The sequence below is a fragment of the Grus americana genome, chromosome 2 (assembly GCF_028858705.1).
Source record: "Grus americana isolate bGruAme1 chromosome 2, bGruAme1.mat, whole genome shotgun sequence".
In the NCBI taxonomy this organism is placed as follows: Eukaryota; Metazoa; Chordata; class Aves; order Gruiformes; family Gruidae; genus Grus; species Grus americana.
Genome location: NC_072853.1, coordinates 26,003,240 through 26,012,548, shown reverse-complemented (window position 1 = coordinate 26,012,548; position 9,309 = coordinate 26,003,240).

The following is a 9,309-nucleotide window of genomic DNA, read 5'->3' as shown; positions in this document are numbered from 1 at the left end:
GCACTTTGGCTTCTCTCCCCCCAGGTTGCTACAGCAACACACATCTGTAAGGAGTCATTCTTCTAATTGTGTCAGTTAGGCTTATATAAGTGTAATTCAGTGATCCAAATGCTGTGGAAAGCACGGCTTGAGGTCTGGCTGAAGATGAACCTCATGTTCCAAACACTAACGAAATTATTTTAAACTTCCTTCTGGTGTAATTGTGTTAGTCATGGCGAGCAGGAAGCAGCGCAGGGCTTGCTGAGCGGGGTGGGTTTGCTTGCTTCTCCGATGGAAAGGAGCACAACAGGCGGCTTCAGAAATGCATCTCTAGAACAGAGGAAACAAAAAGTGAGCTTGCATTCTGTTTGCAATACATTATTTTATGATCAAGCAAAGGAAATTAGAATGCAAACCCAGCATGTGACAATGGCAGATTAACGATTAGTACTTTACAGCTAAATGGTGCCAGATTAATGACTAATACTTTACAGCTATACATTGCTTTTCACATAAAGCCAATCTGTGAAATACATATAGATGTACAAGTCAACAACAGGGAAAGTACAGCAAAAGTCTGATTGACACCTTTGACTGGAGCAATTTGAAAGCTGCAGGGCCATATGGAAACTTTCCAGACAACAACAGTGCCTTTCTCATGCAAGAAAACTTCTCTTCTTTCCACACAATAAAATTAAATGAAGAACTTTGTACTAACTAGCTGCTTATTTTATTAGCTCTGTCCTCCAATGGTGTTTTTGCAACCCAGATTATTATATGCGAATAACAAGCTCTTCATGAAAACTTGGTCTACATGAGGTGGTTGTCATTAAAATATTAGTAGAAGACACTGACTTGCTGTTACATGACATTACACCACCACACTTGCCATGTTTTGCTGATGGTGTGACTCATCGTAGGAGTTTGCTAGACTGGCTATTGAAATGCCATCCAATTACAATAATTGTGGGGTGAAACCCCATGAAACAAAGAAAACGGTATCTTTAAAGTGAGACAACTATGTCTAATTACAGCCTATAATGGTCATGCAATAATATAACTGTCCAAACATAACAGTATGATTGTTCAAATATGTAACTATTCATCCAAAAGAAATTTAAAAGTTTCAAAAATCAACACGCTAACTCTTCCCAGATTCTCATCCTGTGTTGCAATGGAATTACAGATCAGGCTGGAATATTACTTATTGTGTAGAATACGGAGTAGCGGTCTTTTCACACAATGCTTTCAGATTACAGGAACGTGTAGAAACAGTACTTTGAACAAAAGTTTTCCTCGCTTCATTTTTAATGCAGCTACCGGTGGGCCACAAAGTAAGTCACAGTTGTGTATGAGTAACTCACAGCTGTGTATGTGTATGAGATTGATCTTGAAATGTTTTTATGTTAAAAGATGATAGTAGCCTATATAGGATAAAAGGTGAGAAAAGGACCCCCTACACTCACAAATGCCACATCCCAACATCAGCCACATTAAATAACTTGCTAACTCTAGGCTAAAATAAGAATCACCATATACAGAGTAACTTATTTTATCTTTGCATCAGGTTGCTGAGTGCTGGAGTCTTTGGTGAGGAATTAGACCATGGAGCTGAATGCTCAGTACATGAAATGGCAACACCGAAATGCACTGGCTTCCCTTTGTCAAAGAGGGGGTGGGGAGGGTGCAATGCGGTGGAAGGAGGTGACGAGAGAAGTTCCCCAGCTTAGCATTTCCAGTGGAAGTGTTGACCTACGTTGACCTGCCTCCCAGAACTGAAGCTGTGCCATACTGATGCAGAAAGGATTACGTCCCCATGGTTTTTAGTCGTCAATCTTCAAACCTAAAGCTCCTTTCTCCTTAAGGTTCTCAATAATTCTTCTGTTTCAGCAACCAGAGAATTGCCATAAATCACCTTTCTACATCAGCACTTTTTCCTCTTCTGTGCTCTCTAAGGGTGTTTTGTCACTGATCTTGTCTGCCCTGCAACTCCTTTCACTATTTTAGCTGCATTTAATTAGCACGACTATTTATAATGCTCAGAAACTGAACTCTGGACTGTTTGTGGATTTGAAAACAGTTGGGTTTTAAAAGGTGTTTTAGAAATGCTTTGAGATCCCACATCACCAGAAAAATGTGGAGAAGTGAAAAGCAGGGCAGTAGCTAGGCATCTCATTTTTCCAGCAACTGCTGTACTTTCCTTGTTATTATGGTTGGCTGATAAGGGGCACTTTTGGGGGAGAATGTTTCTACCTACCACTGCAGATTTCAGTATCAAAATTCCTACGTATGTTTGTGCCCTGAAGTCCTCTGCAGAAGATCCTCCCAGTTCCTGCCCAAGTATGTCCCCTCTCCTAGGCCCCCTGGACCGGACAAATGGCTTTGGCCAAGCAGAGCTGGGGGGGATTCTCTTCGAGGAGTAAGAATGCCATCTGTAAACCCAGGATGTTAACTGCTGAACAATGTGAAGTTTCCCTATCTGTGATAGCTCTGCTTTGCAGATTCCTCACATGCTCAGGGCTGGGAGATGCAAAATAAAAACCTTGAAAATAAAGTTGGCATTATTCCCTGGCTACATGCATATTTTACTATCTGTCCGCTTCCCTGAAGCACTTTGTAAGTTACTTCAGTTTGGTGTGCGCAACCAAAACGTCAGCTTCCTTGTTTCCTCTGCAGTTTTCTTCAGTACTTTCCATTTCTACTACATCATACGTACTCTTCCCAAGGATACTCAAGTGTTTTCTGTTGATCCAGTGAGGACTGGTACTATCATTTACATTTTTCACAGTCACAGAATGATAGAATCAGTGGATTCTGTCAGAGTCTGGGAGGTGCCTCTAGACATTGTCTGGTGCGTCCCCCCTGTTCAAAGCAGAGCCAACTAGAGCTATTCTCTACCCCATGCTTAGGCTTCCCTCTGTCATGTAAGGGGAAACTGTGCAACAGTTGAAACAGTGGGATCCTGATGTGAGATGGAGCAGAGCAATGTGACAGGGTGGAAGCACTCCGTGTGACCTCTAAGGAACCACGCTGATGTTCAGAAGGGAACATGGTTGCCTAAAGACTAGGCAGAAAGCAGTTTGAGTGGGCATTCAGGCCCTGCTTGCTGATCTGAGGAGCTGTAAGTGCCCAAGGTTTTGCCGGGAAAAAATACTTAGACACCCAAGATCTTGTTTCCACGCGTGGCTGTAGGTGCCACTATCTCGGTAGAGCTGGCTGTCATACCATCTCTGGCACATCAGCATCCCTTACCTCAGGGACCAACCCCAGGAAAGCCTGTATCCTCTCAACACTACTTTTAAAAGGAGTATAAATAGAACAAGCACTGCAGTGTCTCAGGAGCCTACATGGGTGTCTCTACACTATATTCTGCAGTCCTGTCCCCACAATTGTTCCCTATGGTCTGCACTGTATGAAATTGTCAAATCATTTAAGGATATTTCAGTTGGGTTGGCAGCCCTGCACCCTTGCACAATGAGTTTCAAGAAGAAACTTTTTTTTCAACAAGAAGCTTGCAGGGTTTGGGGCACTATCCTGCTAAGCAGCTGACTGCACGACCTGGTCTCACTGGGACTGTCTGGCATTGGACAGGAGGGGCTGGGATGAAGAAGGAGAGAGAAGAGGCTAGTCTCATACCATGAGCAGGGAAGGAGGCTGCCACCGGAGCGCAGAGAGCAAAAGTTGAGGTGGAATGAATCCATGTCTCTGTCCTTGCAGGTCTATAACTTTCGGACATGTTACTGCCAGCCATTGGTTACAGGTGAGCTTCCCAAAGCGTTGTCTCATCCCCGGAGACTGGCACACTGCCTGGCCTGCAACACCCCAGGAGTGCCTGTTCTGCACAGAGTTTTCTCTGAGCCCTTTTACAAGCTGTTACAAGGGCCTTGGAAGCAGCAAAGGTGCCTGGGATGCTGTAGCACTGCCAGCAAATCTGTAATGTTTTGCTCAGCTGCCTGGGAGCACACTCAACCCTGCAGGAGTTTGGAGCCTGGTTAAAGTTCCTGGACAGGTCAGGGGTCAGGCTGAATTGACCATAATGAAGAGGGATCCCCTCAGGCCACCAGTTTTTGAAACAGCAGAAGACAGCAGAAATTCCTGGCTTGTGCGTGGTGGAATGTACCCAAGCGCCAAAAGACACCGTCATCTTGGCCTCTGCCAGGGTAACCAGTTTATGAATTACCCTGTTTGACTGACAAGGCTTGGGCAGATTGGGGTGCAGCATCCTTCCTTGTTCTTGCCAATATAGACCCTCTGTGGCAGGCAGCAAAAGGAACATGGGTCCTACTTCTGTCTCTTGTTTTGGTGAAACGGCAAACTCCCTTACAGCTCAAGGTGTAGGACAGGGCACTCACAATGCCAAGTGCTACCCTTTACCTCACTCTAACACACCAAAGCAGCAGGCACCAGCATGCCTGCACAGGGAGCGCAAGGCAGTGGACGAATGGCAGAAGAGGGAGCAGTCCATACCCAGCCACAGCAAGTGCTGCTGGCCTCATCCTCTCTGTCTCAGGTAGCAAAGGTGGAAACAGGCTTGTAGATGTTTCCCCAGTGGGACAGGTCTCGTACCACCTTGTGTCCCTGCTAACATGGTAGTGATGTGCCCTGTGCACCCAAAAGGCCTTGAGATGTGAACACTAAAGATGCAAGTCAATTAAAATGACTCGGCCCAGGGACCATGAAGTGTCAGCCACTCTGAGACGTGACCACTGCAGACAGTGCACATGTTGCCACAGGAATGCAATGAGAGGACTTCAGAAGCCAAGCTGCCAGCCTTGTGCTTTAATTACTCAATAATGATCCTTCCTGTAAGTTCCTAGAAAAAAGAAAAAAAAAACATAGGAAAATCTAGAGACCTTGGTAGAACATGATAAGGTTCTGGAACAAGTTGTTCTCCTCTACTATTGCCTCTTTGCTGAAATGCCTGAGGGGTCTCTCACCTTGCTATATCTGCTCTCATTTCTTTCCAGAGTTGTCAGGGACAAATCCTAGTGATGGACTTTCCCATTATCCACCTTCCCTCCTTCTGAGCACTAGTCTGGTTTGCAGGGGTCCAAGCAAAAAGATATAAACAAGAGCAGTGTTCACAACAAATACACCTGCCTCCAACACAGCAGACACAACATTTAGTTCTATTTTGGCTCTGGTGAAAACACATTAACTTGGTGGATTCCATTGAAATCCTTGTTATATTTGCAGTTGACTTCACCTGCCTGCCAAAAATGAGTTTGCACACCCCTAGCTTCCTCTCTCTCTCTCATCACCCTCCCAACAACTTCACAAGAATTTCAAACAAGAAAAGGTTGGCAACTTCTTGAAAGAACACAAACACCTTGTCCTTGCTAGCCATAGAAACAGCACTGGTACCTGTCCCTCAAGAATTTGTGGCTTTTCGGTTTGCAAGTTTCTTGCTAACTCTGTTTATCCAGGTAGCACAGAGGGGGTGTGTCATTTGGCAAGCTTACCCCTTCGCTTTTTACAACAAAGATGATAACAGGTGCAAGATAAGGGACACATACAAAAACAAGAGTTCATTAGAAATACATTTGCATCCAAAGCAGCAGCAGCAGGACTTGGCTCTACTTTATCTTAAAAGCATACACTTTGTGAATTCTATTCAAATACTCACTGTATTTGCATCTGATATTGTATGCATGTCACCCCAGGCAACAACATGGAACCAAACTGTGTTTGTGTGGGCCTGCGCTTCTGTGCAAGGGCAGCCAGATAAGTCATCTCTTCTCATGACAGTATGGAGGTTTTAGGATGGCTCTTGAAGCACTAGACACAAAATTCTGAAGAGAGTCTATTGTCCTCACAGAGGATTTTCAAAGGAACTCGTGAGATTAATAGCGAAGGTTTCTTAATTCTGAAGATTATTTTGATGTCAAAGTGGAAGCTGGGCAGTTCGAATGCACTAAGCCCTTGAAAATTTGTCCTCAATTTCTGCTTCTGCCTGTTTATGTGTTCAGAGAACATGGCACAGCTGTGGAGAGGTTCCTGGTCAGAGAGGGTCAGTAACTTGCAACCAGTAGAGACACTAAGGTTAATTAGCATGATCTGAGTGCTGAAGCTGTGTCCTTGTTCTGGACTACTCTCTGTAGAAGTCCTATTTTACTCCACTGGCTAAAAAGATATAAGAGACTATCCTAACAAAAGATAGGTATCAAAAGGTATCATGCAATAAAAGTTGCATGACCTGAATACCCACTGTTTCACTCACAAATCTGCAGTCTGAATCAGGAGTAATTGAAAGTTGGTAATATCTGGCCTTTACTTGATGTTGTATGTAAAGTGCCTTGACAGATTCATCTGTTTCATGGAGTAAAACTGAATCTCAGGTAAAATCACCTGAAGGCTTGAGAATATCAAGATGAGCAGCAATTCCTATTGAGTGCAGTGGAGTATGCAAAGGTGTCGGTGGATAAGGAAAAAACTCTTTCCTTTTACTCTGAGACAAGTCACTCCAGGTCAGTCCTGCGGCACACAGCCAAAGCAGCATGCAGTGGTCCTCATCCTCCATAAATCACTGAGACCTTTGTTTCCCGCTGCTGCTAGCATAACACCTTTTACAACCTTTATTTGTGTTTGAAACCAGGGAATGAAAGAGCACAATGGTAACAAGAAATAAATGAAAGTTCACTGGCACATTTACCTACAAACAAAACTACAAAAAATAAACAAATGCAGCAGCAACAAAGATGAAACCCCTTCACTGCAACATCCTTTTTGAACTTTCCATCTACTTTGTAATTAAAGACATAGATGTATAAGCCACAGAAAAAGGGTAAACTGTGTTTTAAAGTGGTCCAGTGCTTGTTACCACATGTATTAATGTATTATTCTGTGGCTGGGAGCAGAATGACTGCAGTTAGACATGTTTTCTTAGTGTACTCCTATAAACAAAGATTTTTGGTCGAATATTTTTAGTAGTCCAGGTAAAAATAACTGTATATGCCTGTTCACTGTGGCATGGAACTAGACAGGAAACACTATTATTACTATACACAGATTTTTCCTTAACTCTGATACTGGAATGAATCCAGGATTATTCAGAAGAGGAAAATTAGAGAGAGGGAGAATACATCCTCGCCCATGTAAGCATAGAGAACAGACCTGTCAGATCACTCTTCGTATTTCTGCTCTTATTGCTACAGATGAGGGATCCTGGTGCCAGTCTCCCAGATCCCAGTGAATACCTCAGCCACCTGCCCTTGGATAGTCTGAGGCGGGTCTCTCCTCTGTTTTCACCTGCATGAAGGCTTTTTTTGGTACAAGCACGTCAATATACATAGACTTCCTAAACCTCAGCCTCTGTTTGGCCATCATGGGACAGATGAGGGTCTCTTTTTCTCATTTATATGTTGACAAATAATATCTGGATGTTCTTTTAACAAGGGTTGGCTATAACTGATCAGTATTGCCTGACTTGGTTTTTTGCCAGGAATTCTAGGTTAGAGTAATAACTGATTTATCTCTACCTAAACCAGTCATTGCTGTCACTAGCATTGCTGCCCAAGGATTTCAGAGTCTTATCTGAGGAGTCAGCGGGACAAAATACTTCAGTAAGAAATATGCATCAGAGAGACAATCGTCTTTCAGCTTCTGAGAGGAATATTGAAAAAGGTGATGAAATGTGCTCTTTAACACAATGACATCATTTTAAAAAGTCTGTAGACGCCCCTTGCTAAGCTTAAATTTCCATATACAGTGTCAAAAACTCACTAAAACATTAAGCTAAATAATTACTACCACTATGTTGGCAACACAAAAGGCTAACTTATTAGAATCAATGCAGACTTGAAGAAGCTTCTCAATAACTATACATGATACATGAAATATTTGGTTGAAGAAAAAAATTGTAATTTAATGAGAACAGTAGAGGTACAGAACAGTAAGAAACAAATGTCAGCACACTGGGAAAGGGGTCAGGATTATTGTTTTTTACATGACACCTGGTTTATTCTTTTCTTACTAAGGGTTTAAATCAGTTTAGCACCATTTTGGTTCATTCAGAGATTAACAAAAGTTAATATTTTATAGGATTTATTTATAATACCCTTGAGGGTTAGAGTATGTTTATGTAACCCTTCTGCCAGGAATTGGCAGCAGCTGAAAGAGCTGGATTCATTTATCTAGGGGTTCTCTCTGAAAACTTAAACAGCAGCAGTTTCAGCCTCCACCCAAAGCTAAATGACCTCCTTTGGGTGCCCTAACAAACAATAAATCCTGCTCAAGGCATAGCAAGGGTTTAAAACAAGGTCCAGCGTTTCAAGACAAAGAGAACTTTAGAGATGAGGGAAAGGGAAGAAGAAAGGCTCAGGGAAAACCTGCAAGAGCCACTAATAGATAAAATAAATAATGCTTAAGTGAGATCCCTAACCTCCCTCTCCTCCTCGTATCTGTGACACAAAATAAAGGCTCGCTCTCATTTCCAAACAGATGCTTTATCACTTGAATGCCACTGCCCACTCAAAACTCTCCTTGTATTTACTGCGTGGCTTCACTTTACAGCTAAGCTAATGAACATATGTACTACTGTCCACAACATGGGAGATCCTACCCTCTCTGCAGCCCACAGCCCCTTGCTCATGCTAACACCCTATGCTAGCACTGATCCTCAACTGACTGTGCAGTGAACTGATTCAAGGCACCAAACTGGTAGAAAATGAACTCTGGAAAACCAAAACCAAGCAGTGGATGTGTTTCTGCTGGTTTAACTCCCTGAATCCATGCTATAAAATGAAGGTCAAAGCTGGCACCAGGGAAGGGGATGGCAAGGCTGGGGATAGAAAGAAAAGCCAGACTGCTGTTGTTTCTAGTAGTAACTAGGTTTGGATAGTTACTAATAGGTTGGGCTGGCATAGTTTTAAGATAAACTGCTCTTAAGCATGGTGGCACCGTTGTATGCATTTGCTGCCTTATCCCCATATAGGCCAAACTTTGAGGGAGCACGGCTACTCTGTCCACGACTACAGGACTAACCCTTCTGTCTCTATATAAACTCCAGCCATCCTGTACAGTATGGAGTCCCTCTGCCAGCCAAGAGGAGGAAATAGAGCCTTTGTTGCAAAACTTACACAAACCATTTTAGAGGACTGAGCCCTGTGGTCAGCTGTGCTGCCCAGGCAGCCCCTGCTCTGGTCCTTCATACAGCAAACCGGCTCAGAGGCTTTTTCCCAGTCAGTCCTACAGCTACGCCTGTAAGTCTCCTATACCACACTGCCTATAACTAGGAGATTTTTACCATTCAGCTTCCTCATTTTTGGGGGGGGCTACCTGTTTAAAAACCCAAGTGTCTATTTTGCCAGGGAGCAGAGGAATTCACCTCAA